Raw genomic sequence first — 17879 nt, 5'->3', positions numbered from 1 at the left:
TGGTCATAGACATGACAAGAATTTAAAAGATGTCCAAAAAGATCTTGCTAATAAAGGTTTCACACTCTCTACCATTCCTGGTGAAAATGCCAAATCAACTCTTTCTGTCAAACTTTTCTATGATCAGTATTGTGATGATCAATCAATCATAATTTCGCCAGGTCAGATTCTCACAGGTCTCCCTATTCCTCTTTATGACCCAGATCTTCCTTTATTCTATGAAATTCTCGCTCACCCAGGATTTTCGCGAGCTATCTTCCAACTGAGTGGAGATTGCATCCGTTTGATGCTAGAGTTCGCTAACCGTGGTGCTGGTAAAGGATCTCTGTACTCCAAAGAACTTAGGGATCCTAAATTCGCAGACCTAGAGATAATTGCTGAGAAATACACTGTTGCGAGTTTCTTTGAGAACTATGAACTTATCTCCATGAAGAAAGAGAATACTCGCTGGGGTATTCGCTTAAAAAGGAAAGATAACATTGATGAAGCTAAAATTCTCATGCAAGATATTGACTGGAATTTTGGTAAAAACGCAACTCCTCGCCAATGCAAAGATGATAAATGGTGTGTTTTTCCTTTAATGCTAAAAGGACCTTACATTGTTGGGTCAAATGTTCTTCCTGCGAATCTCGCTGCTTATCAACCTTGGGTTTTCTCTTGGCCCGAGAAGGAGAAAGAGGTATGTTTTTTCCCGTTTAGCTCACTTTATATTTCTTTATTTGTCTTTATAATTTTGTTCGCTAACTCTTGCGACATTCTGCAGATCCAAAAACTGAAAGGTAGTTATAACAGGACTGGGAAAGCTAGTACTCTGTTAGCTCTTCGTTCATACACATATGAGGTAAGAAATTTTTCCTTATGATTTTAAACTGTATACTGTTGCTTCCATTTCTTATTTCGATCTGTGTGTGAAGATTATTGCTGAAATAGAAGAGCCTGCTGATGTTGCGAAGACTGATGATAAAGGTAAAGGTGATCTTCGCAGAGAAAAATCAACTCCTCATCCTTCAAAGAAAAGGAAAGTCTGTTCTTCTTCTCCTTCAAATATTCCTCCTTAAGAAAATTCCGAAAGTGACAAGGATGATGAGGACAATGATGATCTTGCCGCAAGTGAAGATTTTCCACCTGAATCTTCTATGGCTAAGCTCCCTGGCCTCTTTTCTGATTCTCTACAAGGAATGGGAGATAGCCAATTCGCCAACACCTGCAAGGATGTCGCTACACTTTGCGATGTCCCTTTGCTGGATGGTGATAGTTCTCTTCGTGGAGTTTCTAGATAAGTGACTCCCGACTTCTTGCATTCCCTCAATAGTCTGGTATATTTTTTATCCTTTTATTTCTTCATTGTCATAACTCAAAATTTCTTTCTATATTAATATTTTTTATGTTTTCTCGCAGGCTGGAAAAGCTTCTTTCACTGTTGCCTCGGATCTAGAGAGGAGACGCGAAAATCTTGAAAAGAAAAATCTTCAATTTCGAACAAAGAATGAAGAATTGGAAGCTAAAGTTAAAGGTCTTCGCGAGAAAAATAGGTAACTAGAAATTGATTCTTCTTCGTATAAGAACAAAATCTCTAGTCTTCAACAAGCTAATAATCAGCTTTACGGTATGTTACTTTTCTCTTTTCCCTTCATTCATTCATCCTGTTGTTTTATCTTATTTAAATGATCCTTTTTGCAGACATTTATGGTCTTTCTGATGAAGCTACCCTTCTTCGTTCATTTCCTAATGCCTTGGATAATGATACCCTTCTTGAGCGTCTTAACAATTCCTTAAATAGCTTCTCAAATGATAGAATTTCATCTCTTTCTCTAAATGAGCTTAGATCTAAATTTCGCCTCTTAGAAATTGACCATAGATCTAGTTTAGGCTTAGCCAACCGATTTAAGCGTCTCCTTCTTGATTCTAAAGAGAAAACCAATGAGTTAAGAACCAAAATTAGCGGTCTCATAGATGATAAGGATCGCATCTCTGATCAAGGTGCTAAGGCTTTGGCGAAATTCCAAGAGACTCTTCTTGAAGTTCAACTTGAACGAGATGAAGCTAACCGCAAGAACATCGAACTCTGCGAAAGGGAAAATCAAATTCGTTCTCGTCTTCTTATAAGTAATGAGGATGAATTTGTTTGGGCTGCGAAAATCTTAGATGATGCAGAAAAGATTTAGGTGTAAATGTTAGTCTCCAAGTTGAGCATACAGCCTTGATTAGAGATATGATTTCTGACAGAGAAGGTTACTAACTCTTCTTTACTAATCTTTTGCTTCTTATGAATTTTCATCAAGTTAATAATTGATTGTCTTTTGCTCGCAGATTCTGAAAGTAGATATCGTGAAAAGATTGAGGAACTCGAAGCTGAAAAGGAGGAACTCGCAAAGAATCTTTCTTCTCGCAACGACAAGTATTCTAGATTAAAGAATCAAATCAAGATCACTGTTGCGAATTTTAAGAATGATGCTATGCATTTTCGCAATCAAACTATCCAAATGGTTTGTGACGATCATAATATCCCACATTCTGATTATCCTTGTCTCTTGGAAAATCCCACAGAATACTCCCAGTTGATTATTCTGATAGCGAAGCTGATGATGAAGAATCTGATGGTGATGAAGTTCTGATGGTGATGAAGATTCTGACGCAGACGAAGAAGGGAACAAGTCTGATGAAGATAATGAAGGATCAACTAAGAAGTAGTCTTTATTTCTTTCTTTGATTCTCTGTAATATACATTTATTCCTTCTTTCTGTATATTTGTGTTTCTTTCATTTTGACCTGCATTCATTAAAACAATTCTTCCTTGCAATACAGTTAATCAATATAATCATTAATTTTTGAATCTTTGAGTAAATCTATCATATGGAGACAAATAACATTTTCTAATTTCATACATTCCCATACTTGCCTCTGTTATTTGTATCCAAATGAGAGATTTATAAATTTTCTTATTTTATGCCTCAATTTCGCATTAATTATGTATAATTTCGCAATCTTATGCGAAGTGAATTTTGATTCTTTTCAAAATCTCATTCCTGTGTGGTCTTATTTTGCCTTCCTAATTAAAGGTCTTATTATGCCACCTCTTGTCATTGCGACAAAATCGCAGGACGTCCTTGCACTTTCATGCAAAAACCCATTGATCTTGCCTTAACTTTTTCTTTTGTATTATGGCCTCTTCAGGAATGTTGCGACAATATGACAGGCCTAAATATTCTTGCGAAAAAAAGCCCCATGACATTGCCGTCTTGCGACGAAATCGCAGGACGTCTTCGCACTTTCATGCGAAAACCCATTGATCTCGTCTTATCTTTTTCTTTTGTATTATTGCCTCTTCAGGATTGTTGCACAAATATGACAAGCCTTAATACCCTTGCGAATAAAAAGCCTCATGACATTTGCGTCTTAAGACACTTATCAGCTCCCTAATGGAGGGTGCCGCCCTTATCTCCCCCTGGTTCCCCTTCAAGGAGGCGTACTTCTACCATACAAGGTTAGCTCCTCCCATCCAGTCTTAACAACAACCAGTTGTTTTCGCAGCCTCTTATCCCTTTTACCTATAGGGCTTATGGTTACGAGACTGCACCCTAAGTGGGGTTTTCTTCAGGCCGAGTGCAGTATAAGCCAAGACTTGTCAAGAATGGAAAGTACGCTTCAAACGTCCCTGGCACTCTTGACTCAACCGTGTACCTCGGCGCCTTGATCAGATCTGCACTCCTTGGGAGAGTCCTTATTACCTTAGTCGCCCAACCTAAGTCATATGCTTAAGCTGAGAATCCAAGGTGCCTCTCCCGGATGGGCTTTATTGACCCCAAATCTCCATGACTCAGGTTCCGGTGGCGGTGTAGCCTTTCCCTGAGCCATGCAACAGGTACCCCCTTATATGACGTACTTTAGGTCTTACATTTGCCTCTTGCGAAATTGTATTCGCGAACTAGGGTGTACGCCATAAAGGTTCGCCTCTTTCTCTTTTGTCATTTTCTCTGATTATTTTCTGTAAAATTCATTATCTCTGCGAGAGTCTCGCACATCATCATATTGTATTTGATTTCGCAATCTCAATTTTGTCATTCAATCAAATGTATTTTTGAGAATTTTACTTATTGCGAGAGTGTCGCAACAACTTAATCATTCATACATTTCTTGTTTATTACCTTTGCCATCCTTGCTCTTTATTATTTTCTGCTACTGCTTCCTTGGTAGTGGTATGTTCATCATTTTTATTCTGAGCTAGCATTAGTTTCGCAACATCTCTTCTTTTCTTTCGATTGCATCCACCATCAACCTCTCACTCTGTGTATCTTTGATTTTGTGTCGCCAGTTTTCCTTCTTGTTTGCTCTTCCTTCGCAAGATTCTATCTCAGTTTCGTAACACCTCTTTCCTTCAACCCAATCTCCCTTTATGATTCCTACACCATGGGGTGAGGGAATTTGATGCACTGGTGGAAAGTTGAAGCTACACCTAGAATCCCATGTAGCCAAGGTCGACCAATTAACGCATTGTAAGATTTAGAAGATATTCCCTTCAATGGAATTCGCATAGTAACCTCCCCTTTAGGCTTGTTAGCAGTACCATTAAAACCATATATCTTATATGTTGATGGTATAAGATCATCATCTCTTCCTCCCATAGTTTTATAAGTATGATAAAATAAGATGTTCACAGAGCTTCCAGTATCGATTAGAATTCTATTAATTCCCATGAATCTTCAGCTTCATCATCCTCATCTTCTTTCGGTTTTGGATTAATTTCTAATTTTACTACCAATGGATTATCATGCACCTCTTCTCCTTCGGGAATTTCTTTCTGCGTAAAAGAAATGATCTGTTTCTGCCATTCCTCTAGTGGCGAGATTTTCGCAATATTCATAATTTCTCTTCCATCGTTATCTCTTGCGAACACTCTACTCAAAACATTGTCATGAAAATCTTCAATTGTCTTATATGAATGTACGATAGAGTGACAGAATAGATTTTTTGCTTTTGCACCAACTTCTATGAAGAATGTTTCCTTCTTTTTCATCGTGTTCACTTTGTGATGCTCTGGTGGTGGTGGCATGGTTGAGATTGTGGTGCCCTACCAAAAAGTGGTTTAGTTTTCCTTGATCTATCATTCTCAAAATAATTTTTTTACATTTCTGCAATCATTTGTTGTATGTCCATGAAAATGATGATAAGAACAAAACTCATGGCTTCTGTGGTTTGGAGGTGGTTCCGTTCCCATGTTCCATGGTGTTGGTATATTCTCCATCAAATTATAGCTTCCCATATTTCTCCACACTTGCATTTAGAGGTGGCATCTTGATTTCTTCCCATACTACCTTGTGACCTCCTTGTCCTCTATTATAGTTTTGTCTTTGACCTCCATAAGTTTCTTGTGGTTGATCGAGTCTTTGAATCTTGTTATTTCCACCACGATTGTAGAAATTTCTTTCTCTTTCATACTCCTCTTGATCTCGGCTTCCCATAGCCACCAGTTTCTTGATTGTTACCCGTCACCTTCTCTTGTTGTACTTGCGAAGTATTCGCTACTGTTTATTAGCTTGGGTAATAAGCTTGCATTCGCTGTTTGTGAGCTGGTGTTCGCAACTGGATATGATTCCATTTCATTTTGCCTTTCCTCTAGAGCAATGTATTCTTCTTGAAGTTCTCGCAATTCAGTCATTGTGATCGTATTCTTGACTCTGAAAATTTGGACATACAATAGGTTTGTTGCAAACATAGCATTGATAAATGATAATATAAGATATCTCTCATCTACACGGCCAGCCATTTCGCTACACATAGTTCTCCATCTTTTAGTCAGGTGTTTCAAACTTTCGCCAATCCTCTGTTTTAATCCAAACACATCTTCTATACCAGGTCGCGAAGAATTATTACTTATATATGCCCCTAGAATGTAGTCTGCAAATGATTGAAGGATGTTATTGTTCTTTGGTAGACCTTCAAACCATTTTAACGCCTCTCCTGTTAAGCTGGATGCGAAATATTTGCACAATACGGCATCATGATTTTCCCATTGTAACATGCACCTCACATAGGCTTTAATGTGTTGAATTGCACAAGTTGTTCCATCAAAAATGCTGGTTAATGCGGGCAAATTGCATTTCGGTGGTATTCCTCCTAATTGTACTTCCCTTGTAAATGGAGTTTTCGCAGCTTCTTCTATTGCTTCATCCAATTGTCTTCTGCCTACTTCTCCTCTATTATTTAGCATTCCTCTCATTCTAATTCTTTCAAGATTTGTTTATTTACACCTGAATTTGATCCATTGGTTTTTAATTTCGCCTCTCTTCTTTGCGTTCATGTCTTCTTCTCTCGCGAAATTTTGCATTTCTTCTTCATTATCCTCATCTCGTCTTCTTCTGCGATTCTCTTCCTCATCTCTATCTTGAATTCGCATGATGATGCCTTTCATTTTCCCCTCCATGATTTTGTTCATTTCTTATCAATTCATTCGGTCTTTCAGCCTCTTTACTCTATCATACTCTCATTGAGATTACCGTTATTCCGGTTTTGTGTACGCCTTCTTTCTCGATTGTCGTGATTGTTCTGGCGAATTGTCTCCTGAAGCTTCTGTTCTCCCATTTCCGCTCTCAATCTTTCACGTTCGCAGATTAAACGTGCTTGTTCAACATAATGTCTTTCAATTTCTTCTTCAATTGTCTGTTGATTTCTTTGAGTTTCTCTTTCATGTAAAATTCTTCTTCCTTCCTCTTGATTTCCTTCGCCATCTTGGTCATTTCGTCCCTGACGTTGTCCGTTCTCTTGATTTCCATCATTTTGCCCATCATCAAAAGTTTCATTTTGTGGAATATAACGATCATCAGCTCTTTCTCTATTTTCGCAATATTCTTCATTAAGATTTGATATTTCTTATTGAATATTGTTTCCAGCATTGATTGTGGGTGAGTTTCGCCTCATTTCTCTTCTTGTCGATCTTGAATATGATTTTGTAATACTTCCTGATCTTCTATTCTGTAGTCTTATATTCTCCATCCTTAATTCGTGATTTTTCCTTGTTAGATTTGCACGTTCTTCTGCCTCAGCTCTTCTTTCTTCATGTATTCTTCGTCTCAACGTTTCTAACGCTCCAATTTCCTCATCTCCATGAATTATTCCTTCATGTGCTTCTTGATTTCTCTCTACCTGTATATGGTTTCTGTTTTGTTGCTCTTCTTCTACTTCTTCTGCCGAATTTGATTGCCAAGTGTGTATACTCACCCTATCATAATTTGTATACCTCCCTTGTACTAGTGTTTGTAGAATTGGTGATTGAATTTGATTTTCTCTATTACTTCTCATTCTAATATATTCTCCCATTTCACTTCTTTCTCTCCCAGCAATTCTCTTGCTTCTTCTAACAGTAATCGGTTGTTCGGATGTATTTCTTCTTCTAGCCATTTCTTCAATGTTAACAATATTGCAAGAAATTATGTAAAATCCTTAATCAATCACTCTAAATCTTCACAAATCTTCATATTTTTCTAGAATAATCTTCAATCCGTCCCTGTTTCTAGCGTCATTATGTAGTTGCAGGAAATCCTACACTACACCCTCGTATGATTTCATTATTACTCAATTCATTTTTAGGTTTACACTCTTAATTTTATTGATCAATCTTTGAATGTTCTTAAAAGAAAAGATAAAGGAATCAAGAATGACCTCTGCTCTAGACTTTCTCTCTCCTATTTACTTGTTTCTTACTCAAAAAGATCTCTCCCCCTTTTCTTTAAAACTGAACGACTATTTATAGGGAAATACATAGTGGATGACAGCTAATCTGTCTTTTATTTTTGGGTATGGTTTGCGACATTATCGCAACCTTACAAATTTTAATTTCGCAAGCTTTCTAATTTTCGCAGAACTATCACATCTTTCTCGTGATTCTAGCTGACGTCGTTTATCGTATCATTTCTGAAATTGTTCTGCGACGCTGTTGTGCTGTGTAGTTGATAATTTCGCTGAGACATTATCGTTGCGAGATTATGATCCTACATCTCAAGTCAATTATTCAATTGAATTCATGCGATAGAAAATGGCAAGATCTGATCGCTCAACTACAAGAGAAGTTGTTTCGTCTGGCTTCACAATCCCGATGAAGTCTTTCAGTCGGTAACCTACAGGGTCTCGAGAAGAAACCTAAGATTAAAGGAGAACCGACTCTAGAAAAACCAACTAGTATCACACAGGAGGTGTGGGAATTAGTTTTTCCAGTTTCTAGATGTCTCCTTTATATAGTTTTCAAATCAGGGTTTTCAATCCAAGTTACCTTGGTAACAAAGAATTCAATATGCATCATTAGATGAAAAAACTGATTTAACCAAGATAATATATTTAAACCGTTAGATCGAAACTTAGATTGTCACACACAAATGAAATGTATTTCATTTAGGTTTGAGTAACCGTACCTAAACGTGTACACTTAGTTGGTTCACAAATAGTTAACCAATGGTTAGCCATATGAGTACTTCCATATTAACCATATTCATCTTCTTCACATAACTAGTTCAAATGACTCATAAGAACTAGTTGAAGAGTTTTTCAATTTCTTAGGTCTTTATGAATAAACACCATCGAAACGAAATAGGTTTGATTCACTTGAATCAATTCATGAAAAATATAGTCGTGGTTTGCAAATTAGATTGCATTCCTTATTGATTTATTGTTTAAGTTCATGAACTTCCGATTTGAGAAATATAACCATCTTGGGTACGCGTACGTGTACGTGTACCATAGCTACTGGAATTGAGTTTACAAACTTAGCAAAAAATTTCGGTCGAAAACTTCCGTGGGTACGCTTACAGGTATGCGTACCCATGGTGACTAGTTTAACAAGTTTGCAAACTTACAAACTCAACAGAAATTTTCGGTTCGAAAACTTCTGCTGGTACGCGTACCCAACCTGTCTCCTTCACCAATACCGTATGCACACACTTGGTTTCCGGCACATGTATTTATACACTAATGTGCGAATACATTGTATATGCTTATATCCATAGTTGGTTACGTAATCTCAACTCTACATTTCAATCATTGGAACATTCTTCTATAATGTTATAACAATCGTTATTCACGACTATCGTCATCAAAGCTATTTTCCAGATTGGAACGTCATCATGACTTTCGTCACGGGTTAAGATGAAAAGTGGTTAAAGCGAAAGCTTACCAACACGTATTTTGAGAAAAAGATAGGCGAGTAAACTCGGCTCGAAATAGAAAATGTGTATGTATGAAAACTATCATACTTATACGACTTTGTTTCAAGAGTAGGAGATATAGTATATAGAATTTTGAGTGATAGATAAGTTCAAGTCTCCATATACCTTTTAGTCGGATGAAGTTCCACTGGTTCCTTGAGTAGTTCTTCGTCTTCGTAAGATGATCGTCATGGAGTCTGGAGCTCAACTACACTAAACTGTCCTAAACCGAGACTTAGCTACAAGTAGTCTAGAAATCAAGACATATAGTTTTGACAACTTAACTTGACAAACATGCTTGAGATAGCAACGCATGCGAATTCGACCGAGCAATGCTCTAACAATGTCCCCCTTTGTCAATTTTAGTGGCAAAACTATCAATACATATGGATTACAAAATAAATAAAACTTTGTAGCTTCTCGTCCACATGTTTGATATCCTTGGTGCTTCGACATTACTCGAAAACTTCCTCTTTTCAAGTATTCCCATGATTCCTTAGATGTTCAATTCAGCATCATAGTTGTTGAAGATCTGTAGCCATAACAATGAGAAAACAAAATCTCTCGATCATTGTTGTACAGTGTCATAGTATTATTACACAGTATCAAAGTTCTTATATCATAACTTCGACAACAATACTATAGTGATATGTATCACTCCCCCTTAGTCAATACTTTCATCTGAACATGAAAAACACTCTCCCTTACATAATGATCCGTAAAACACGTAAACCATATGTATTTTTAGTGTGAACTACATATTAATTCTCCCCCTTTTTGTCAATAAAATTGGCAAAGATACGAAAATGGGATCCTAATGAAATTTCCACGGAGATGCTTCAAAACCAAAGAAAAGTACATATCAACTTGTTTAGATGCAATCATAAAGCCGAAGATAAATGCATTCATCAAGTAGTTTATAAAGATACAAGATAACCCTAAAATATTCCACAGCCGCAGTCACCACAATGATATGGAAATTAAGCGCAAGTTCAAAAGAACTCTCCCCCATTTGATGTCATTCCCGAAAGAACAACAAGAGCAACCTTACTTTTACAATAAAAGAAGGATTTCTTTGGACACCAAAAACCATAAGGAAATGATTTTGTATCAAAAAATTCTCAATCAAACTAATCACAAGAAAACCCATGATTAATTTAATCGGAATACACAACTCCGAAGATAAATGCATTCATCAAGGAGTTTATAAAGATACAAGATAACCCTAAAATATTCCAAAGCCGCACTCACCACAATGATATGGAAATTAAGCGCAAGTTCAAAAGAACTCTCCCCCATTTGATGTCATTCCCGAAAGAACGACAAGAGCAACCTTACTTTTACAAGAAAAGAAGGATTTATTTGGACACCAAAAACCATAAGGAAATGATTTTGTATCCAAAAATTCTCAATCAAACTAATCACAAGAAAACCCATGATTAATTTAATCGAAATACACAACCAAATTAATCACAAACGAATATATGATTTTTTTAGTTGGAAATGCTCACATAAGAAAACTTATGGAGCCGCATAGTATATACATAAAATATGGATCAGGGAAGATCAATACTGCGGAATATACAAAGATTCGTTCTATCTTCATCACTATTTGCACAATGACATACAATAGACATAATCTTTGTAACAAAATATTTTAACCTATCTTCCATCAAAGAATTGACATAATTTTTGTTTGTGAAAAGTTCATCGATCTTGTATCAATACATGCATATCGACATATGAAAGAGAAAACTTTTGACAATGTAAGGGATAATAATAGTTCACAGACGCAAACACACATATCCCATAACATATTGCAATATATAAAACCATAAAGATTAATACTGCAAACATCATCTTCCAAATCACTTTAGAATTTAAATAAATAAATCTAAAAACATTGCAAGATGAAAACGTTGGACATAGTTATGTGTAATGACAATAATGGCTATTCCAAACCCTAGTTATCCTTCTTAAACAAAAACAAGAATAAAAAATTCTCTTAAGAAGTTTTACTAGATATTAAGATCTTTGAAAAATTCCTTATCGTCCTCGAACTCCTTGTTGTCAACAGCCATTGGTACGTATGGTTCATGGAGGAAGGATTCAATACCAATAAACCGTCTTGGCTGATGATGTCGAACCAGGGCCTTCTGAATTTCTAACGATCATAAAACACAAGCCTTTATTTGTTTAATCTCTTTTCTTGCCAGCTTCAACTCTTCAAGAACATCAAAAAACTTCTGAGAATTAGAAAGAACTTCTCTTGGCTTCCTCACATTCCTTCTTTTTCTTTTTAAAGTTGGAGATAAAGGAGATTTATCTTTTTCCTTGGTGATTGATGGCTTAACAATCATATTGATATCTTTTCCATCAGAAGACATGATGCTTGGAGTACCCTTATGCAACCGGTTTTTTATGAGAGGAATTCACAATCTCAACAAGTAGTCTTAAGATATAAAGAGTATCAGAGAAGGGAAAAAATGTAGGGTTTCGAAACCATTAAACAGGTTCGTACACGTCCAACTCACAACCCTATAAAGAGTAGAATTGTCGATAATAACCCTCTTCTTTTGGCAAAATGATCCTTTTCAATATCAACAGTGATATGGAGGAATTCCAAAAAACCAAACAATACAAAGCTAAAAAAAAAGTAAATTTTTAAAGCATATGGTGTGCAAAATCTTGTCTCTTTTAAATAGGCACATGAGACAATATGCACATGACAACACAATCAAGTTGTGTTGTGGTGAACAACAATTTCTCCATCATGACCCTTTCGGTTGGAATACATGGGCCTTTCCTTATGTTTAGACCATGTTTTCTTCTCTAGTGGTTTAAATCTATCTTTGGAAACTAATTTCTTCGATGAAGATAAGATCTTACATACCTCAGCTATTTTCTCAGCTAATTTAAGCTTGGTAGCTATACGATATGCTCTTCGTTGAAGCTTGTTGAAATATCTCATCTTGTGTTCGTACTTAAAACACTTTGAAATTTCATGACCCTTGAGAGAACAATAGGAGCATGTCAATGCATAAGATGATTCAGGCGCCTGTCAAGTGCAAGCTGCTAGGCACAAAGTAAGATCCTGAAACATTAACAATAGAGTTTCCAAAAGAAAGGTCAATTGATTCTTCTATCTTGATTGGGTTCTCTTCTAAAAGATTATCAAGATTGATGTATTATTGCTACAATTATCAAAATAAATTTTTTCACATAGAAGGGCAACACTTGATTTTTTGTCTTCATCAGAATCATAATTGTCATACATCTCATCAAGTGTCGCAGCAAGACCTTTTTTCCCAGCGTATTATCTACGATTGTGGAATTCGTTTGAAAAATGACCAAAGCCCTTACACTTAAAGCACTGAGGCATATCCTCGTCATCAGTTTCATCAGCGTCCCTTTTTTTAGGAGGAATATGATTATGAGGTTTGACTGATTCCTTTGGCTTATCTCTGGAGAATCGTTTACTTCTCTTTAACAGAATATCCCTAAACTATCTTGTGATCATCGAGACCGATTTGTCAAGATCTTCATCTGATGAATCTGTCTTAGAGTGATCATCTTCAGAGATATACACATTTTTACTTTTTTCAAGTAATTTTGTATCTTTTAGTGCTTTTAATGCCACATCCTTGGATTTGGACGAGTGTTCATGATCAAAGATCTTTAGCTTCCCAACCAAGGTATTTCTGGAGAGGGTATCAAGGTTATTTCCCTCAACGATGGCATGCTTCTTAGAATCGTATCTAGATGGCAGCGATCTGAGAATTTTCATCACAATGTCCTTTCAGGAATAGTCTTACCCAATGCAAAAGATGCATTAACAATTTCAGACACTTTGTGATTAAACTCATCAAATGAATCTTCATCTGCCATACGAAGGTTTTCCCAGTCGGAATTTAGATTTTGAAGCCTGGCTTCCTTTCCCCAGGTATTTCCTTCGAATATGGTTTCTAAGATATCCCACGCATCTTTAGACCTAGGGAAATTTGACACATGGTGCTGAAGATTTGGGGTAATGGCATGTATGATGGCATTCAAACCGTCGGAGTTTTGCTTCACAACAAGTATCTCAGCAGCATCGTATTCGCCAATATTCTTTGGAACAGTAGCATTACATATTTCCACAACGGAAACATCATAGCCATTAACTAGATATACCCATGATTGAAAATCACGTGCTTGAAGAAAAGCTCGCATAGCAATTTTCCACCATAAGTAGTTTGAGCCATCGAAGACTGGTGGTATGTTAATAGAGATAACACCTCTGTCCATAGAGTCAGATCGCTACAAACACAGACTTTTGAGGTCGTAAACATGTTTGCCTGCTCTGATACCAATTGAAAAAGTGGGGGTCTAACAACCTCACCCAATATTTCTATTAGCAATCTGTATGGACTAACTCCAATATAATTTCTACAGAATCAACAAGACAGTCAGACTCAATATAGATAAAAGTATATCAAAGAGTTAATATCTCAATCTTTCGATTCGATCTTTACTCAAGCAAATGGAAATCTACGAGTCTTTATCAAATACTAGAGAGATAAACTTGGATGGTACCACAGACCAATATCTAAGTGTCAACCAATTTAAATCAACAACCAAAGGTTGGATATTCTAATTAATTGATCCTAACGCACAACCTGTGATATTTCAATTATATAAAAAAAATATAATGCGGAATAGAAATAACACAGACACCAGAAATTTTGTTAACGAGGAAACCGCAAATGCAGAAAAACCCCGGGACTTAGTCCAGATTGAACACCACACTGTATTAAGCCATTACAGACACTAGCCTACTACAAACTAACTTCGGTCTGGACTGTAGTTGTACCCTAATAAATATCACACTGATTCAAGGTATAGTTACGCTCCTTACGTCTCTGATCCCAGCAGGATACTACGCACTTGATTCCCTTAGCTGATCTCACCCACAATCAAGAGTTGCTACGTCCCAAAGTCGAAGACTTTAATAAACAAATTTGTATCACACAGAAAAGTCTACGATGATAGATAAATCTGTCTCCCACAGATAAACCTAAGAGTTTTGTTCCGTCTTTTGATAAAGTCAAGGTGAACAGAAATCAATTGATAACCTGGACTTATATTCCGGAATAACAGCCTAGAATTATCAATCACCTCACAGTAATCTAAATCGTATGGTAGCGAAACTAGATATTGCGGAATCACAAACGATGAGATGAAGATGTTTGTGATTTATTTTTATCTTGCCCTATTGGAGATATAATCTCAAGTCAATTATTCAATTGTAACTCGTAAGATAGAAAATGGCAAGATCAGATCGCTCAACTACAAGAGAAGTAGTTTCGTCTGGCTTAACAATCCCAATGAAGTCTTTCAGTCGTTAACCTAAAGGGTCTCGAGAAGAAACCTAAGGTTAAAGTAGAATCGACTCTAGCAAAACCAACTAGTATCACACAGAAGGTGTGGGGATTAGTTTTTCCAATTGCTAGATGTCTCCTTTATATAGTTTTCAAATCAGGATTTGCAATCCAAGTTACCTTGGTAACAAAGCATTCAATATTCACCATTAGATGAAAAACCTGATTTAACCAAGCTAATATCTTTCAACCGTTAGATCGAAACTTAGTTTGTCACACACAAATGAAATGTATTTCATTTAGGTTTGAGTAACCTTACCTAAACGTGTACACTTAGTTGGTTCACAAATAGTTAACCAATGGTTAGCCATATGAGTACCTCCATATTAACCATATTCACCTTCTTTAGATAACTAGTTCAAATGACTCATAAGAACTAGTTGAAGAGTTGTTCAATTGCTTACGTCTTTATGAATAGACATAATTGAAACAAAATCGGGTTGATTCACTTTAATCAATTCATGAACAATATAGCCATGGTTTGCAAAGATTGCATTCCTTATTGATTTCTTGTTTATGCTCATGAAATTTCGATTTGAGAAATATAACCAGCTTGGATACGTGTACGGGTACGTGTACCATAGCTACCGGAATTGAGTTTACAAACTCAACAGAAATTTTCGGTCGAAAACTTCTGTGGGTACGTGTACGGGTATGCATACCCAAGGTGACTGGTTTAACAAGTTTGCAAACTTACAAACTCAGTAGAAATTTTTGGTTCGAAAACTTCCGTTGGTACGCATACGGGCACGCGTACCCAACCTGTCTCCTTCACCAATACCATATGCACACATATGGACATACTTGGTTTTCGGCACATGGATTTATATATTAATGTGCGAACACACTATATATTCTTATATTCATAGTTGTTTACGTAATCTCAACTCTACATTTCAATCATTAAAACATTCTACTATAATGTTATAACAATCGGTATTTACGACTATCGTCATCAAAGCTATTTTCAAGATTGGAACGTCATCATGACTTTCGTCACGGGTTAAGATGAAAAGTGGTTAAAGCGAAAGCTTACCAACACATATTTCAAGAAAAAGATAGGCGAGTAAACTCGGCTCGAAATAGCAAATGTGTATGTATGAAAACTATCATACTTATTCGACTTTGTCTCAAGAGTAGGAGATAGAGTATATATACTTTTGAGTGATAGATTAGTTCAAGTCTCCACATACATTTTAGTCAGATGAAGTTCCAGTGGTTCCTTGAGTAGTTCTTCGTAAGATGATCTCCATGGAGTCTGGAGCTCCACTACACTAAACTGTCCTAAACCGAGACTTAGCTATAAGTATTCTATAAATCAAGACATATAGTTTTTACAACTAAACTTGACAAACATGCTTAAGATAGCAACGCATGCGAGTTCGATCGAGCAATTCTCTAACAGGATTCCAGTTTCCAAGTCTTTGAATCTCTCAGAAGTGATTTTATAAGGCTACTCGAGATCGATAGTAGATTTCAATAATGAAAGAACTGACTTCCCATGAAAATATTCAAATACATTAAATATAAAAAAAAAATGACGAAATATAAATATATTATCTTTAATTATAAAATTGAATTCACAATTCCACATCACATGATTCATGGTGTCAGTGTTTGAATTACAAATGACTCGTTTAGAACCTAAATTGAATCCCCTTGAAACAAGAGTTTCATCATTCACATAAGCCTTACTTAGAATTTTCCACTTATTACTACTGATAGTGGGATGGATTAAATTTTTCCATATCATGAATCTCCAATTGACAAAACATAACACTCCACCACTAGAATTCTAAAATTTTACTACCTTTTTTAGAAAAGAGATACTATCACTTTTTTAATTTGGCTTATTTTTAGGCTAAAATGAAAAAGTGAAAATATATCTTTCTAAAAACAGAGGTAGTATTATTTAATAACGGCGAACTTCCAATACCGAACTCAACTTAGTAAAACGAATTATACACATACGCATGACGTTCCAAACTGATGACGAATCTTAACTCGTTGACCAGAGTTTTGAGCGAATCGAAATACTCTGAATACGTAAAATACTCGTATGTTTGTCGTCCGAACTACTCTTCATATCCCGAATTGCTAACTAGGATCCTGACTATATTAAAAGGATTATTATCCACTAAATAGCTCGGTTGGTAACCAGTTATCAAACCAACCTGAAATACTTTCACCATTTACAACTACCTATTCACTGAATTTCCTCTTTCAAACCTTGTCAATCCCATTTAAGCCCAGACCATATAGCAGATAGTGCACTATATATAATCCATTTACCAGTTTTAGAAGTATATATATTTGGCCACAATGAAACTTTCCTATTCCTTATCAAAATTAATAATTGTCCACAACATCTTCATCAACAAAGCTTGATTCATAACATTCAATCTCCTTAAGCCAAGTCCACCTTCATTTTAGGTTTACAAACCTTACTTTAAGAGTAAGATACAGTAATTAGTTTCTTAGTTTCTTCACGCCATACCATTAAAAAATCCTTATAATTTTTTCACCACTTTGAGTCACATATTTAAGCCAGTTATAAACTGACATGTTGTGTATCGGGATACTACTCAACACATGCTTTCTTAATACAATTCTTAATTAAAAAGCTAGAAGTTTACCTTTCCATTTTGCAAGTTTTCCTTGTATCATTGTCGCCATTAACCAATCAGAAGTTGTATTCACTCTCCCGCATGAAGAATCACCCCAAGGTATTTATCTAAAAAATGGAGAATAGAGTTTCATTTGAAGAATTGCAATCTAGTATTCCTGAGAGGAGTTCCAAAGATAAAAACCTTTTAAAGCGAAAAAAGAACGATTTTTTGGGAACCGTGGTTTTTTTTGGGGACCATTGTTTTGTTTTGGGTAAGACATTTTGAAGTAAACCAAAGCCACCCCTTATCCAAATATATATGTTAATACCAAATTACCCTCAATACCGAATTACCCTCTCTGATTAATTTTGTATAACGATTAGCTAGTGTAGTTATTAGTTAGTATAATGATCATCTAAATGGTTAAGTTAAGTTAATTAGTGATTAGTGAGGTTAGGTTTTTTCATAAAAAGAAGAATTATTGAGAGACTAAAGTAGTTGAATATGAAAGGAAAAAATTGAGATGGGTGAATACGAGTTGAGTGATTCGATTGAGGATAGCTCCTCCAAATTAGAACCTTTATCTCTTAAAGTATTCGTTAATGTTGCTTGAATTGGCCAAACTTTCCTAAAATTGAAAAAAATTGAAGTATATTTCG

Source organism: Papaver somniferum, chromosome 2 (assembly GCF_003573695.1).
Source record: "Papaver somniferum cultivar HN1 chromosome 2, ASM357369v1, whole genome shotgun sequence".
Taxonomy (NCBI): Eukaryota; Viridiplantae; Streptophyta; class Magnoliopsida; order Ranunculales; family Papaveraceae; genus Papaver; species Papaver somniferum.
This window is presented reverse-complemented; position numbering follows the sequence as displayed.